The 3,442-nt window shown below is 33.5% G+C and overlaps 1 pseudogene; it reads right to left on the bottom strand.

Annotated features, from left to right (window-relative positions):
* Window positions 1-1,893: 1,893 nt before the first annotated feature.
* On the bottom strand, window positions 1,894-2,294 carry LOC109439246 (small ribosomal subunit protein eS12; annotated as a pseudogene).
* Between the last annotated feature and the right edge of the window lie 1,148 nt (window positions 2,295-3,442).

Below are 3,442 nucleotides of genomic sequence, written 5' to 3'. Positions count from 1 at the left end.
GCATAATGGGAGTTACAGAAAGAGGAGACAGATAAAGGTACAGAAAGGATAGTTGAAGAAATAATGGCCCAAACTCCTAATTTGATAAAAGACATGAATGTAAACATTCAAGAAGCTCAACAAACTCTATTTAATGTAAACACAAGTATTCCACAATGAGTCACATTATAATCAAATTGGCAAAATCCACAGATGCAGTGAGAATCTTGAAAGCAATCAGAGGGTCTCATCATATACAGGGTATCCTCAATAAGATTAACAGTTGATTTCAGAAACCATGGAAGTCAAAAATCACTGGGATAGCATATTTAAAATTCTAAAAGAAAAAAGAAAACCTATCAGTCAAGGATTCCATATCCAGTAAGTTTAACTTTCAAAAATAAAAGAGAAACAAAGACATTCCTAGAAAAGAAAAACAAATGGAGATTGTTACTAGAAGACCTCCCATAACAAAAACGCAAAAAGGAGTCCCCCAGGGTGAAATGAAGACACTAGACAATAATTCAAAGACATACGAAGGTTCCCTTTTCTCCACAACCTCGCTAGCACTTATTGTTGGGATTGCAGATTGGGGCAGCGACTATGGAAAACAGTATGGAGATACCTCAAAAATTGAAAATGGAACTACCTTATGACCCAGTAATTCTACTGCTGGGTATCTATCCAAAGGAATCCAAAACACTAATTTGAAAAAATATATGCACCCCTATGTTTATTGCAGCGCTATTCACAATAGCCAACATATGGAAACAACTGAAATGTCTATTGATAGACGATTGGATAAAGAAATCATGGTACAATTATACAATGAAGTATTACTTTGCCATAAAAAAGAATGAAATCTTACCATTTGCAACAACATGGATGGACCTAGAGAATATTATGCTAAGTGAAATAAGTCAGATTGAGAAAGACAAATAACATATGATCTTATATGTGGAATCTAAAGAACAGATTAAACGAGCAAACTAAACAGAAATAGATTCAGAGATACAGAGAACATACTGATGGCTGCTAGATGGGATGGGGGAGAAGGTGAAGGGATTAGAAAGTGCAAATTAGTAGTCACAATATAGTCACGGGGATGTGAAATACAATATGGGGAATATAATCAATAATGTTGTGATGATTATGTAGGGTGCCAGATGGGCACTAGATTTATTAGGGGGATCACTTCATAGACTGTGTAGATGCCTGACCAATATGCTATACTCGTACATCTGAAGCTGAAGTAGAATAATATTGAATGTCAACTATAATTACATATATATGTGTATATATTTACATATACATATATATCTCCATGGGACGTGGAGTATAGCATAGGGAAGATAGTCAATGGTTTCGTAATAGCTATATATGATGTCAGATGGGTAGTAGATTGGAGGGGTTATCACTTTGTGAGGGATGTAAATGTCTAACTATTACATTGCTTTGTACACCTGAAACTAATTTTTTTAAAAAGACATATGAAGAAATAAAGAACAAGGAAAAGAGTAGCTACACAGAGATAGATAGATAGATAGATAGATAGATAGATAGATAGATAGATAGATAGATAGATAGATACAGCTATACATATAGATATATATAAAAGCCAGAAGTACTTTTGCTTTGTAACTCCTTTTTTCCCTATATGATTTAAGAAGCAAGCACACAACAATAATTATAAATTTATGTTAATGGGCATACAATGTTTGAAGATGTAATTTGTGAAAATAAATGATGTTGGAGCTGTAAAGCGGCAGGTTTTGTATAATAAAAACTATTTTTTTCTTTAATCAACATTATTGTTATAGTGTTAAGATATTGTATTCCTTAGGTTAATGATTAAGGATACCATTAAAATAAACATTTTGTCTTATTATTTTTTTAAACAAAAGCCAAGTTTGTTCATTTCTTGTTTTTGAAGTACTCCTTGATGACATCCCTGGCCTGAGACTCTTTGCCATACTCCTTAACCACCACACAATTGCAGCCAACCGCTTTATGGGGTTTTCCTTCTCTGTCAATTTTACAAAGGCCTACTCATTCCCTAAGTTTATTGTTGTCATCCAACTTAATTAGTTTGATTTGGTGTACAGAACAAAGGTCCTCCACCAACACTTAACATATATAGGCTCATCACTGTTGGATGCAAGCACACACAGATGAGCTTGGCGCTAGTCTAAGGCTTTGGCAGCTTTGGGAATTTTGCATGTTAGGCCATCATGGATGAAGGTGGTCTTCAGAACCTCTTGTAAAGCATTAGTAGTGTCCTTTATACCTCCAGCAGCAATGCCTTTCTTGGCCATAGCAGTGGTTAACAGGTTGAGCAGAATCTTGAATGTACCTGATCTGCCACCTCTGTGCTACTCTGCCACAGTAGGGAAAGAGCAAGGAAAACATTTTAAATATACAGAAAAGTAAATGAGAAGGGAATAGAAATGGTACAGTAGAAAAGATCTGTCCATCACAAAAGAAGGTAGTAATTGAGGAATTGAGGGAAAAAAATGTATGACATGGAGAACAAATAGCAAAATGGAGTAGTAATTCTTTCCTAACCAGTAATTACTTTAAATGTAAATAGATTAAAATCTCCAATTTAAAGGCAGAGATTGACAGAAGGGATTTAAGAAAATATGACCCAACTATATGCTGTCTAAAAGAGACTTACTTTAGATTCAATTTACAAATAAGTTAAGAATAAAAAAAAAAATTCCATGCAAATAGTAACCAAAAGAGACATAATGCCGGACAAAGCATGTTTTAAGGCAAAAATTGTTTCAAAAGACAATGAAGGACATTTTATATTGATAAAGTTTTCAATCTATTAAGATGTAACAATTATAAACACATGCACTGCATAAAAAACTCCTAAAATTTATGAACTAAGCTCCCCAAAACTGAACTAAGCTGAAAGGGAAATAGAATTCTGCAAAAATAGTTGGAGACTTCAATACTCCACTTTACATTATGGGTAGAACAACTAGACAGAAGATCATTAAGGAAATAGAGAATGTGATCAACATTATAAGCCAACTACACCTAACAGATTATATATCAGCAGAATATACATATTTCTCAAGTGCACATGTAACATTCTCCAAGATAGATGGTATGTGTTAGATAAGAATATGAGTCTCAACAAATTTTAAAAGATTGAAATCATACAGTGTCTTCTCTGACTACAATGGAATGAAACTAGAAATCAATACCATAAAGAAACCTGAAAAACTCACTGTATTAGAGTTGTCCAGAGAAGCAACCATAACTAACATAGAGGGTGCCAAAAAATGTATACACATTTTAAGAAAGGAAAAAACTGTATTAAAATCGCAATATTCAATATATACCGATGACAAAGATGAATACAAGTCACGTTTGACTTCTGCAATTACAAGTGGCACTCAAAGTAGTTATAATCAGCATAATTTTAATAGTTTTTTCCTTTCTTAAAACG

This window comes from Rhinolophus sinicus, chromosome X (genome assembly GCF_036562045.2).
Source record: "Rhinolophus sinicus isolate RSC01 chromosome X, ASM3656204v1, whole genome shotgun sequence".
In the NCBI taxonomy this organism is placed as follows: domain Eukaryota; kingdom Metazoa; phylum Chordata; class Mammalia; order Chiroptera; family Rhinolophidae; genus Rhinolophus; species Rhinolophus sinicus.
Note: the sequence above shows the minus strand (reverse complement) of the source record. Positions and strands in the feature narration are given on the sequence as shown.